Below are 14,012 nucleotides of genomic sequence, written 5' to 3'. Positions count from 1 at the left end.
AAAAAAAAGGAAGCTAAAAGAGTTGCCTACTTTTGTTTCCTATATGCCTATTCCACCATCAGCTATGACCATCCGTTTTAACCCTTTTCCGTCCATCTTCTTTCTCAGAACTGAACTTAAGTTTTGGAGTTTTTTTCTTTTCCAATTTTCAGTTCTCTGAGGTTTCCTGAATAATATCTGCTACTTAAAAAAAAATTTTTTTTTTTTTTGAGACAGGTCTCACTCTGTCACCCAGGCTGGAATGCAGTGGCATGATTGTGGCTCACTGTAGCCTCTAGCATTCGGGCTCAAGCCATCCTCTCACCTCAGCCTCCCAAGTAGCTAAGAATACAGACGTGTACCGCAATTTTTGTAGAGATGGGGTCTCATTATGTTGCCAGGGCTTGTCTTGAACTCCCAGGCTCAAGGAATTCTCCCACCTCAGCCTCCCAAAGGGATTACAAGTGTGAGCCACTGCACCCCGCCTATTTGTGCCATTCTGTTGTATTCATACAAGATCTTGAGTCCTACTTTCCAATTTCCCAGTTTTTAGAAATCTGACCTCTTGGAGTTAACAAACTACATTATCCTTTCAAGGGCCAATTACAAATTACTTAATGACTATGAAAAATTCTTATTTACAAAATATTTCGGTTGTGTTCCAATTAGGGAATCTACCCAGTTACCTGAAGTTATGGCTGAAGACAACTGCTTAGTCAAAGCAATTAGCCTCTAGGAGACCAGGAGAATTGCCATGAAGTTTGTCAACGGCCCATGTGAGGGCTTTGCTTTTCAGATGAATGTACAGGATCTGAAATACACTGATTGACCCTTAGGCTTCTAAAAGCATGTAGGCAGCTCCCACAGGGCCAGTTATATACTAAGCCCAGGGCCAGGGCTTAGTAAAATAATCGGAACCCAGTAAATGAGAAAAGTAAATGCATGTGGACTGCCCTGGGCCAGGATGTTCTTAAAGCAAGTGATGGACATCTTGCATAATGTTTTTCAGTGCTGGAGCAATTGTTTTTCCATGTTCAGAAAGTCAGTGGAAACAATGTAAACAGATAGGTAGTCAGCATATAAATTTAGGAACCCATAAAGCCTTGAGTCAACGTGTATTAATACTAAACTTTTCTCCAATATACTATGTTAGGGTCTGGGGGATTCAAAAGTGGTATTAATTTTTCAGAACGAATCCTATATACAAGGGTGGTTAAATTTTTTTTTAAAAGCTAGTGCATTGGTAGGTCACTATGAAGGAAATTAAAATTTAAACTCAACAAACCAGTTCTTCTAGTAGTCATGTTACTTGTTTGCGGTTCTCATTGTAGTGACTAGCGATGTATCTCATGTCTAACAAATGATGAAGTAGCTGGAAAAATGAGTTCTATTATTGTGCATTCACGTGCCCATTAAGTGGAAAGTAAGCTCCAGATTTTGATTTATTAAGATTGTACAGCTTTGTAGCCAGCCTCTTCTGCTCAGAGCTTGCCTCCACCATGAAGCCACCTCTTCACCTGGAAGTCCAGTTGCCTTCCTTTCTGGAGGCATTGCAGAGCCCTATGGAAGTCAGTACCCTGGAGTAGAAAGTCTGAACAGGGGGCCTGTGGTGATACACGTGTAACTAGAGGCATCCCTGCTTCCCTGGTAGACCGTCCTCTACTCCAGGGCCATTGCCACCATTTCCTTTAGGCCTCATTATGCTGAGCATGGTGGATTCTTTAAACAGGCCAGGCTGTCTGGCCTCAGTGTTTCCATATCACTGCAGACAAGCACAGCCTCTTGATCCAAGTGACAAGACCATGTTGACCCCCAGCTGTGCAGGGCCCACGGCCACCCATGTTGGGGAGGGGTATAGAGCTCCTTACCGCCGGCCCACTGCAGATGATAGGGAGGAAACCCAGCGAGAGGAAGGGCTTCCCACCCAACCCCAGCATGGGCTGTAGGAGAGGTAATTCCCCCTTCTCGCCCACCAGTGGACTTCCCATTTCACCCATTTCCTGGCCAGGGGATTATGTTTCCATCCACAAAGCTTCTAAAACCCCCCAATGATGATGATGACTTCGTGTCCCATAGAAGTCATATTCCACACTTTTTTGGAAGCAGTGCTCCATGGACAGGTCGTCGGGTTTACAATCCCTGCTTCAGGAGATACCACCTCCAAACCTCATTCACACAAATTGTATTTTATTTTGTTTAGTGTTTGACCCGAGACTTAATTAGTGACACATTCTCTTCAAAAGTGGCACTTCCAAGAGTTAAGGCCATCAGTCTCTTCACTCTCCTGGCCATGGTGGATACAGTCTTGCCCTGGCTCTCACAGTAAGCCGCGTGCTTGCTCGGATCGGGCCGTGGGGGTGAGGTCAGCCTCGTGGCTGGTTTCCAGGGAGTTCTGCTTCCATTGAGAGAATACTCAGGCTTCCCGGGAGCTCCGGTTTCTCTTTAACTTATCATCTTTCAGTTTTATCTGAGTGGCTGTCACTTCAGGTAACTCCAGCAGTGCCTTTCCCTGCCAGCCTCTTCTTGCCTGCCCTGAAGTGACCCTGTGGTCCCCTCCCCATTTTCTCCTCCCCCTAGACTTCCTCCACGAGGTGAGTCCCCACTTGGTTCAGAGCCGAGGTGACAGATCTGTAGACATTCTGGGAAATGGCTTGGCCTAGAGCACTGTAAAAAGGATTCTTCTTTGCCGGGGGTGACAACCAGACACCCATTCACTGCCTCCCTGAGACCTGGATCTGTGACTGTTGCAATCCCAGACACGAAAGACCCCAAAGAAGCTTGGCTACCCTCAGTTGTATTCAGTCTCCAAAGCAGGACAGACCTGTGAATGGTGTCTCCCAAGTACGTTGGCCACCCAACCGTACTAAATGCCACGTAGTGCCAGGCATATTTGAATTTCTGCCAAGACACTGAGGCCAGTTTGGAGCAGACTTCCCGGTATAAGGTGGAGCTAATTCTTCCAATGACAGCGTGACAGAGGGTTCCAAACCTACCCTTTAAAAACATGCAGACGAATAGTATCTTGACTTAAATCAAGAGGAGAAACCATGAAAATATTTAGACATCTTTCTTTGTTCACTTCCTCTCATGCTCCAGAACTGAGCAGGGTGAATATTGGAGGGGAGGATCTCACAATTCGTATTTCAGTCTGGGCAGTTTTGTAGAGTATTTGCATGGTAATGACCTATGCCATCAGACTACCAAGCTCTGTCCTTTCTCTTTCCCTTTAGCTAGTTCTTACCCGTCTCAAATCTTAGCACCCTGAATACATCTGACTTTCTTCCTGTTCTTTTGGCCACAGAATAAGGAACTTAGCTTAGCTTTTTATTTGTCTTCTCTTTCCCCATGACATTATATGAACCTTCTGCCTTCTTTTTCAATTTTTTTCAGCCAAGAGCAGCTTGCCAAGTTGAGAACAAATCATTCCTTATGGTCCAGTTAACTTTGACTCACTGGCTGAAAGGGGATTACATGACAAAGTCAAGATGATCAAATGATGGGATTGGCCCAAGGCAATAGCATGGTGAAGTCAAAGTGATCAAACAAGGAGCTGACCCTTCTGAGTCTCAACCAGAATCACCCGAGAGCCAGGGGGCTCAGCTAGGGTCTTGGGGCAGGAAGCTCTGATCTCCAGTCATCCAATGTGGTCAGCATTCATTGAAATGGAACAGCCGATCCTGGCATAACCGTAATCTGTAGCTACCCTTTCTGTATAAGGGCATTTTAGTTTCCTTAAAACTGGACTCAAAGTTCAGCTATGATTCCGATGTAGGGTTTACTATATTTGGAGAAAATGTATGGAGTGTTGTTGTTTATTTTATTTGTCTGATCCACCAGAGGCCCTGTTTAGATTGTATCAAATTATGCTTTCCCAACACTTATTCCTTCCTTTCCCTGGTGGCTTTACAGACAAAAACAAACAGCAAGCAGGAGGCAGGTGTTCTGTGTTAGGTCCTAGGGATGGTGCTGAGAAAAGTGGGTGCAGTTCACATATCCTTTAGCTGGAGCCAGGGCCCCTGCTCACTCTGCACACCGCCCACTGGGCGGTTGAAAGTCTGTTGCACTGACGTGTCTTGTTAGTAAATTCCTGACGTCGTGGACCATATGGGAAGCAGGTAGGATTCACTAGGGCAGTGAGTCCCAAAAGGTGAAGGAACTGGGCCTAGAGGAAGGCAGTGGTACATCTCTAGGCTCAGGACTCTGCTCTAAGGAGTCTGCCAGGCTCTGGGCTCCTTCCTGTCACCACCATGCTCTTCCTCGGAGGTAGCTGTCATGGCCAGTATTTACTGTGCTGTCCATACCCAGTCCATCTGCTCTCAGTTGCCACCCAAACTACCCAGCCCCACTGCCTGCCTGAAATAAAAGAAAAACTCCAAATCCTTTGCCAGTTTCAAGTGGTGAAGAGGGCTGAATCCATCATAGATTTGCCTGTGGCCTCTAAGCAGCCCTTTCACCAGTAGCCAGAAGGAGGCAGAGGAAACACCAGGCCTGAGGAGGTGGGTGGCCTCCTCTCCCAGGCCTGACTCAGTTGGTCCCCACTCGTCTAATGGGTCAGTCCCAGGAAGGTCTGCATCCACCTGGGCACCTCCCACCTCCAGCTCTGTGCTTGGCTCTTCCAGCCCATTAAGGAGCAGGCACTGTGATTGGCATCCTGCCTTAGGGAATAATCTGAAAGTGTTGAAAATGCAAAGGAAACAGTGAACGCAGAGTCCACTTCCAGGCAGCTTCCCGTTTAACTGGGAGAGAGGACCGAAGCACACCTTCCCAAGAAGACTGGACTTCAAATGCTTCGTAACCAAAAATACGTAAGGAAGGAAAAAAGTTTCGTGGTTATCAACCCCGAACCATGTGAAATGCCGAATGCTGTTTCCCCTCGTGGAAAGGGCCGTGTTGACTGAGTCCTGCATATAGCACCCTGTTGTGACTTTGTTTACCTACCTTTGCTGAAACTTGCTTGGCCTTGACACCCTTTCTCCAAGCAGCATCTCTTTATATGAGCTCCAAAGACCCACTTTGGGAAATATTCTTCTAGATGGATCTTGGACCTTCCTCCTGCAAAGAGGTACCATAGGGACAAAGGGGAGTGAACGAAGGCACCTGCTGCTACCTTTCTAATCTCCCCTCCGTTTAATCCTCAACTGCTCTGATTTGCAAATTTCTTAATGATAAAGAGGTATCTTGAGCTACCTGACACTCAGCATATTTGGTTTCTGTGTTCCGACTTGCAATACCAAACCAGTGCGTGGAGCCCGACCCACGCTGGCCCTGGTTCCTCGGTTATGCCACCTTCTTCTCTGCAGTCTTCCAGGGGACTTTGTCCTTGGGAGGATGCTTTCGCCAAGGGACCCACCTCTCCTCTGCTCTCCTCGGCCCATTGTGCTGTTCGCCCTTCTCTTTCTGCATCTCATTCCTAGCTCTGCGTGTTGTTCTGGTTCCCAGGGTGACGGACTGCTGTTTATCCCCTCGGTAAACTCCACTTTTCTCTGTTGGTGCCGTGGCAACCTGAGCCACTTGCTCTACAAATCACAGCCTATTTAACCGAGCCCTTGTATTAGTTTAAAATAGTTTTTGGAGGGTTGTACTTTTTTTCATGATAATAATTTTTTAAAAAATCACCTGCTTTGCTTTTTTTCGATGAAAAGTATTGCTTTCCTCTGCCTCGTAGCTTCTCAAAGGGCAGAAAGAGAACAACTCCAAGTGTGGCCTACATTCCAAGGGAATTGTGTACCACTTGGTGCTGAAGTACTGAGTTCCCATACAGGGTTTGCCTTCGTCCTGTGCTGAAATCCGTGAACCTGTTGGGGTTAAGATCAAAGAAGGGGTTCCTGCTGAAGGTGCTTCCTGAAGAGTGTTTCCTCTTCACACACGTTCTGCTAAAGGTGAAGTCAATATAGGTACGCACTGGGCATTCAGACTAGGCAGGAGGAAGATTAGGGAGCTGTATTTACTGGATCGTGTGTAGCATGTGGGATTTGTGTGTTTCCCAGGATGGAGATCTGCTTCCCTGCAGAGACTGGGGAAGGTAAAGTTGGAGGCCAGCAACAAGCCCTGCCCAGCCAGAACACTGAAGGCATCTCAGTGAGGGTCTTTGGGTTTTGCTGTTTGTGTTGAGGTCCTTCCTAAATGATGCAGAATTTTCCTTGAAGGGTGGGAAATTGTTGCCATGATGAGAAGCAGAGAAGTTGAAAAGTGAGTCCATGCGTGCTGGTGGGATGAGAGGGCCCGTTTTTCTGAGCCTGGGATGGGGCCTGCGTTCAGGGTGGCCTGGACAGCCTCACTCCCTTCCCGTGCTCTCCTGTGAGGCTGCTTGTGACCTAGTCACCTTCTGTGTCAAGTCCTTCCTCTGCACGACTTCTGGGGTGATCTGTTAAACCCACCATCCCAGATTCTTCAGTGCTGTTCTGCCGACCCACTGCTGCATAACAACCCACTCCAAAACGTGGTAGCTGAAAATAACGGTTTATGATGATCTCTTAACTCTCATGCTTCTGTGGGCTGCCTGGACCCAGCTTAGAGGATTTTGCCTGGGTCTCTCAGGTGGTCATATTGAGAGGTTGGCTAGACCTATAGCCATCTGAAGACTTGATGGCCCAGATGTCCATGACAGCTCACGCACGTGCCTGGCCTCTCACAGCTGCTGTCAGCTCAGCTGGAGCTGCGGGCGGAAGCGTCTGCACACGGCCTCTCCATACAGCCTGGGCTTCTCCCAGCGTGCTGGTTGGCTTCCAAGAGGAAGCTCCTAAGAACTCAGGCAGAAGTTCCAGGATCACTTCTGCCACATTCTGTGAGTCCGTCTTTGGAAGATGCTGTCTGCTTCCCATCACCTACCTCCAGCTGAAAGCTTCAGCGTCTAAGCAAAGCTGCAGGGGCCTTTGAGGACCAAAGGGGGCAAACCAAATACGTCTCCATCCGAAATGAAAATAGCTTTGTTGAGTTCCAACGGGGGAATAAAATGTAGAGACTTAACATTTAGATTTCAAACTTGTTGCATAGAAAAATGTCAAGGGGAAGTTTGGTGCTGCTTTTCAGCTCCTGAATTCCTGTCTTCATGGCTTCTCTGAGAAGTTCACGAAGCTTAGACAGCTTGGTAATTTTCATCCTTTCCGTGTGCTTGATGTGTTTAGAGACAACAGTGTGCACTCACATGCATGGCCGCATTTCATGTTGTCATCATCCTTGCACAGATGGGAAACTGAGGCTCAGAGAGGCCTCCTGCTTTCTCAAGTTATTGGCGGAGCTGGGGCTGACGTCACTTCATCTGCACAGGGCCCTGTTTGTGTGTCTGACCCGACACCTCCCTGCCACTCCTCTCTTCCTCTAGAAATATGAAGTAGGCTCTTCCATGCCTTCCTGCCTCTGCTCACGCTGTTCCTCCTCTAGGAAACCCTGTCCCTACACACACACCTTCTTCCACTCCTGACTCATGCTCAGCCTTCAGGCACAGCCTCAGAGGCCAGCTTGGGCAGGGGTCTCCTAACTGCACCCTCTCTGCAACAGCAAGAGTCCCCTTTTTCCCTCTTCCCACAGTGAAGTATTTCATGCTTGTCTCTCCCCTAGTCTGTAAACCCTCAGGGTCTTATCTCCTGCTGTAAATGTGAATTATTATCAGATGTTAACTCATCCTTGAGAAACCGTTTCTGTTCCTCACCCCTTACCTACAACCTGTAATTCTAATATTCTGGCAGAATTCAAGCTGCCCTGCTACTCTGGCAGCAAAAGTCTTCTAAAATAGATCACCCATAAACCACCATTGAAACCGAGCCAGGGATTTGGTACGAGTTCAAAAGTAGAAATTATTTTGTGTTAATGAGAAACCATATTGCAAAGACTTGGGAGGAGCAGAAAGATGGAACGTATCAGCTGTTAGATTTAAACCAGATCTGTTTCCAGCGTTAATGTAGGGAATTCATCGTAATACTAGTTGCCATAAATAATTTTTAATTGGCATATGTATTGGTTAGATGCATATTTAAAGTAAAAACATGAAAAAGGAGATGCTGTTTTCGTCACTTGTTTTTGGATCTGCACCCACCTGCTCCGGGTGAGAACTTGTTCCGATGGTGTGTCTGAATCAGGACCAGCAATGAAAAGGTTAGACCCTGGACGTCGCACCAGCTCATGCGGCAGACATCAATTGTCACGTCCAGTCAGATTATGCTTTTTCCTTCCATTCTGAATGTTACATCTTCTCTGACATTGTGTGTCCACACCTTCATTCTCCCATGTGAACAGAGCCTCCCACAAATTATAAATAAAGTTGACAGTAAGAACTGACTGGATTAAACAAAAGTTAAACAGGTTTCTTTTTAAGGCACCAGGAACTGTAGAAGACCTACAGAAATAGGAATGCTGCCATTCTTGTGCCTTGACCTTGAGAATCAGCTTGGGTTTCTTTCTGATTGTTACTAGAATGCTTCCTGAATGCACAAACATGGTGTACTTTTATTGCATGGCACCTCAGAGCATCTTAAAGATTTTAATTAATTAAAATACCTTGTGAGTCTTCAATTGAGAAGAGAAGGCAACATGACCCAAACAGATTTAACCACAAACCCCTGCCCTTTGCTGTCCCCTCACAAAGCAGTTTCCTAGAGTGATGCTGGAGTCTGTCTGTAACTTCACAGTGAGATGACTTGTATGACAAACATAAAGTGTACAAGGTCCACACAGCGGTGGGGTCAGAACCTGGAGCTTTGGAGGCAAATACACTTGAGTTTGAGTTCATTTCTTAGTTATGCAGCTTACTGACTCAGTGATTTGGGACAGTCTTTAAAAATCTCCCTGAGACCTGATTTTCTCATTGGTCAGAAGAGTTGATGATGTGTATCTCATAGAGTTGTGATTATTAATAAAGTAATACGTGTAAAGAGCCTTGCATGTGATCCTGGTTACAGTTTCCTCAGTGACTGCAGAGGTAGTAGTCAGATTAGATATATTAGTGAGTCAGAGAAATTAGATGTCAGCCTGTTCTTTATGAAGCTTGCTCCTTTTAGCCATGCGTTTCCTCTGTTTAATAAAATTGGTGAATACATTTGAATCAAGTTTTTGAATATAAAACTCATTAAAGGAAGAATGTGTCTCATTTTCTTTGTATGTATCTGACCATAAGGAGTTAATAAATGTTTATTACATTTAGTGGAAAGTTTTTAATATTAAAATTAATTTGACATCTGTATCTAATGCAACAGACTGTTTTGTCAGTTATTAAATGATGGAGAATGTTGGTTCCTTTTTTTGGAAAAAAAAAAAAAAAGTTGGCGTATAGTTGACTTTCATTATGTGTGAGAGTTGTTCTCTAGAAATTCACTGCAAACACCAAACCATTGCTCCTAGGAGAAACCCAGGGTTACCTTCCTGTGAGTCTGTGGTCAAATCATTTTTGTCATCTTTGCATAACCTTGTTTTATGTGTGTTTCTGTTTAAAGACATCATACACACACACACACACACGATTCATTAACATTGAACTCATGGCTAACAGCACATTGCGCATGCCTGAGTGAAGCTTATCTAACACACAGTCTCTCCCTGAGCCACATCACAGCTTTGTTGTGCCTAGAAACACTAGACAGCACCACAGTACCGTACTTGGGGGTCATTGTATACAGTGAAATTACCAATAAAAAATGTGACACTAAACGGACTGCAGAAAGCACACTCGTTTATGGTGTGAGAGCCAAAGCAAGAAGGCAGCTGTTTGACTTCAGCTAGAAACGTGTGCAGCCGCCTCTCCAATTTTCCACAATCCTCTCCAACTTTCCACGATCCGTGCATGTCCACAAGTGACTGTGAAAGTGCCAGAAATATTGACTTGGAGGTTACAAATAAATTTTATGCCTGGTGCAGTGACTCATGCCTGTAATTCCCCCACTTTGGGTGGCTGAGGTGGGAGGACTGCTTTGAGCCCGAGAGTTCGAGACCAGCCTAGGCAACAGAGCAAGACTTTTTGAATATAAAACTCATTAAAGGAACTCATTAAACTCTGCGGGAAAAAAAACAAAAAACAAAACAAAACAAAACAAAAAAACAAATAAAAGAAAAAGAAGAAAATTAGCTGGGTGTGGTGATATGCTCCTGTAGTTCCAGCTGCTCGGGAGGCCGAGGTGGGAGGATTGCTTGAGCTCGGGAGGTCGAGGATGCAGTGAGCTGTGATTGCACCACCACACTCCAGCCTGCACAACAGATCGAGACCCTGTCTCAAGAAAAGAAAAAAAAAAGTTGCTAAGTAGGTGAAAAAGCAAGTACAGAATCCATGAGTAATAAGGATCACTTATACTGCTTTATCAAAATTAAATGTCATAGCATACAAAGAATTTCTGTTTTCCAGTAAAGAGCTACCTCCCCCCATCTATTGAACAGCCCTAGCTGTATTAATGGTAATTAATGAATAATGCAGCCAACCGTATCATTGTTGATTACTGACTGGCCTCAGTGCATGGGTGTGAGGAGGGGGCAGAAGGGACAGGCACCCCCAGCGTGGTTGCGGCAGTAGTCTTGCTGCTTTGTGTGCTGTCGCTTTGTTCCCTGGTCTGTCTGAACTCACCCTTGAATCTGGATCACGGTATTCCTCTGCGGGCACACAACTTAGGAATCCTTACCAGCAAAGTAGACACACAAGCTGTTTTTCTTTAAGTTGTTGTTGTCTTTGGGGAGGCAGAGGATGGGTGAAGAGGAGCTGTCCCCCAAAGGAGTCCCGATCCAGGGAGGAAAGCGGGTCCAGGCCCAGCTGCCCAGGAAGGAAGGGATCAGAGCAGCAATTCAACAGTCCAACTCAAATTAGACCTCACAAGGCAAATGACTGGTTAGGGAAGAATTGCTCCTCCGGGAGGTCTGTCCTCACAGTTTGCCGACTGCCTGACGAGACTGCACTGTGGAAATGCCTGACAGGCTTACCCAGCACACACAAAGGCCCCCAAAGGCCCCCAGGTGGGCCTGGCTGCTGGCACTTCCGCTCAGCTTGTGACTCTGAGCTCCCAAGGCCAGGGCCAGCCTGCCTGAGCAGTTATAAGTGACAACACACCCACTGAGTGGGGACAGGCAGCAAAAGGAGGAAGGGAATGAGGATTTAGCAATAGTTGTACACGTTGTTAGCACAGTACAGCCCTGTTGTGGGCCTTTTTTTTTTTTTTTTTTTTTTTTGTACCCCATGAGGGCTCTTTTCTCTCTGGCGGTCATGAGAGGTAGGTACTTGGGGGGTAATACTGCATCACTGCGAGACGGAGGCAACAGTGTGCTGATGAAAATAACTCCAGTTGTCACAGATTAATAACAGCTAAAAGTTACTGAAGACTCCCCATGGTCAGGTGCTGTGCTAAACACTTCATGCGTATTGGCTCATTTCATCCTTTTCCCTCTAAGCAGGCACTTATTATGCCCACTCTACAGATAAGAAAACTGAGGCCTAGAGTGGCTAAGTCCTAAATAAACCCTGGGTTACACTGCTGGCTCCTAGCCACTACACAATTCTGTTGAACTGTTAGGCAGAACCCTTTGTCTAACTCCTCAGGTTCGCAGGGTTATAGATTCAGGCATCAGCCGCAGCATATGTGCATTGTGCATGGACTACGTGAAGTAGGTCTGCACCCAGGGCCTCAGGAGATGCGAAGATGAGCCTGGCAGCCCTTTGTCCTCCAGGCATCGGCAGTCTGGGTGGGTGGGAAAGGCAAGAATGGGCAGAAAACAGCAGGTTCCCCTGAGGGGTATGGGGGGCTCTTTGGACTCAGGGATATGGCAGATTGGAGGAAAGGGAATAAATTGTTAGGGGTATCAGGGAAGAATAGGAAATGGTATCTTAAAAGAGGTGACATTGCAATAGGTCTAGAACAAGTTTCTCAAGCTCATTCTAGACCCTCATTTTACTCTTTGCAGTCAGGGTTAGCCAGTACCCCAGCATCCACATAGAGCCTTCCTACCCACCAGCCCTTATCCCCTCCTCACCAGCCAGCACTTTTTGTGTGGGGACCCTGCAGTGTGAGTGAGGGATCCATTGTCAGGTGAGAGAGTAAATTCCCCAGGTTTCGCTATAAACTAAGGCGCCACAGTTCACCTGGGCATGAGCACACATGACATTCAGCACCTGCCTTCATCCTGCCATCAGGGCTAACCTGACTTTACTTACCATCTTCCCACAAATAAAATGGAGAAACTTCCAATATAGAACATTTGGAGGTGAAAACACATGTGGAGGAGTCTTTGTATCTAGGCTTGCATTGAAATTCTTTGTGACTCTCCTGCCAGGAGGATTTTCTTTTTTCTTCCCCCACCGCCACCCGCCCCCCGGAGATGGAGTCTTGCTCTGTCACCCAGGCTGGAGTGCAGTATCTGATTTCAGCTCACTGCAAGCTCCACCTCCCAGGTTCAAGCAATTCTCCTGCCTCAGCCTCCTGAGTAGCTGGTCTCGAACTCCTGACCTTGTGATCCACCCACCTCGGCCTCCCAAAGTGGTTTTTTTTCCCCCTCTCTGTCTCTCTCTGTCTCTCTCTTGACTTTTTGGTTTTGAATTTTAAAGCACCATGATTGAAACTACTGAGTCTGCCTTGAGTTGTAAGTCTCTGAGACAAGTTGCTATGGCCATGTGTGAGATATGAATGGGCCCAGCCTCTGAACTGTCAGCTGCTTGTTGGTTGGCTGGGCTGGGCTGGGTCTCCTTATCCTGGGTCCTTTTGAATCTGCCTGGTGGGGACACAATGATATCTTTGTAAGGAGGAGCCTGGACTCTAAAGGAAGCAGCTGACTGTGTTTCGAATTCAGGCTGTTTCCCCTCTTCTCTCCATATGCCCCATCTCTCCACCCTCCACCCCGCAGTAGACGGAAGGTTTTTACTCCTCAGAGAAACTGGATTTTGGTTGTAATAAAGTCATTACATAGACCCCATAACTGTTTAAGGTAGCGAGTTCACAGGCAGTCGGTGCTGGCATTCCAGTGTGATTTATTCTTCAGCTTCTCAGCTATCCTGCTGCAGGGGGAAAGCGGGTGTTAACAGCCTGCCATGCAAAAAAATTGACACGGCTATAAAGATCATCCTTTTCTCTGCGTGTCTTCTTCACTGGCCTCCTACTGCTAAAGTAAATGAGTAATATTTTAAAGTATCCATTCTTTAACATCAAAATATTATCCTTAATTTGCTTTTCTCTCTGGCTTTTGTCTTCATGTGAGGATAAAGCCAGCTAAAAATACCTGTGATAATTCTTTACATAGCAGTACTCCAGCAGGTGCCAAGAAACATACAGATCCTGCGATGGACAGATCAACCCTTCCTTGGGCACTAGGGAAGAAGAAAGGGCACCAGCATGGGTCCAAGAGGGTCTTTGCATTGCGTTCCACGGACTATCAGCGGGTACCTCTCACCATCTCACCCACTTACTGCCTACCCCTTATTATTTTGAGTCAAGTTCTGTTATTACAGTCTTTAATATATGGGAAAGGGAATCTGGTTATTTGCTGTGGCATTTAGGGTGCTTTCCTCTGCAGGAAGTAGAAAACCCATCAAACTGACTTGAGCCATAAAAGGAATTTATTGGCTTATGTCGCTGAAACATCACAGGCAGATGGTTTCAGGCCAGGGCTGATCCAGCGACTCCAAGGTGTCACTGCAGACCTGGTTTCTTCCCTTTTACTGACTCTGCCTCTGCAGTGGTTGTCTTCAAACTAAGAGTGATTCTCCTCATGGTCCCAAGATTGTTGGCAGCGGCTTTTGGGGGTTCTGTCACACTCAAAAGAGAAAAGAATCTCAGCAAACCTGTGTCTCTGCATCCTCTAAAGGGTCTTACTTAGGTCACATGCCTGTCACTGTGACCAGGAGAATGGAGTGGACTGATTGGCTCAGCCTAGGTCACATGCTCCATATTTACAGTTAGGGGTGGAATCGGCTTCCCCAGAACCACAAAGATCCCTGGGTAGAAATACCTTGAGAAGGGAGGAGAGGGGAGATAATGCCAGAGAGTGACCAACATCCGTCACTTAATTGTGAACAAAATAATAGACCTTTTTCTGTTTGTGTATTTAAATTGGTTAATATTGGTGCTAGAAATATG

General features: G+C 46.3%; 1 protein-coding gene across 4 annotated transcripts in view; it reads left to right on the top strand.

The window, feature by feature from the left end:
* DAPK1 (death-associated protein kinase 1) overlaps positions 1-14,012 on the top strand; it is a 229,796-nt gene that overhangs the window by 111,527 nt on the left and 104,257 nt on the right. The window lies entirely within an intron of this gene.

Source organism: Mandrillus leucophaeus, unplaced genomic scaffold (genome assembly GCF_000951045.1).
Source record: "Mandrillus leucophaeus isolate KB7577 unplaced genomic scaffold, Mleu.le_1.0 Scaffold152, whole genome shotgun sequence".
Taxonomy (NCBI): Eukaryota; Metazoa; Chordata; class Mammalia; order Primates; family Cercopithecidae; genus Mandrillus; species Mandrillus leucophaeus.
Note: the sequence above shows the minus strand (reverse complement) of the source record. Positions and strands in the feature narration are given on the sequence as shown.